We start from the raw sequence: 313 nt of genomic DNA, 5'->3' as shown, positions 1-313 counted from the left end.
GTTTCTCGAGATTGCTTTCGGCTGTTTTCCAGCCCGGTTTGTAAAGGTTTGTTGGTTTGTCGCGGATGCGGCTGTTTTCCAGCCCGGTTTGTAAAGGTTTGTTGGTTTGTGGCGGATCTTGATTGATCCTCCTCCAAATAAAGCTCGTCTTTGTCTATGTGGGTTCTCTCGGTCTCAGGTGAAGATATCTGTCCGCGAAGGCTGCAGATTTTGAGGTCTCCGCAAGCTGTTTCTGAAGAACCCGACCCTTAAGAACAGTTCATCGGGTAAGCCGCTATTCTACCGAGCTCGGTTCTCGTAATCACTGCGGGTT

Source organism: Brassica oleracea, chromosome C5 (assembly GCF_000695525.1).
Source record: "Brassica oleracea var. oleracea cultivar TO1000 chromosome C5, BOL, whole genome shotgun sequence".
Lineage (NCBI taxonomy): Eukaryota > Viridiplantae > Streptophyta > Magnoliopsida > Brassicales > Brassicaceae > Brassica > Brassica oleracea.
Note: the sequence above shows the minus strand (reverse complement) of the source record.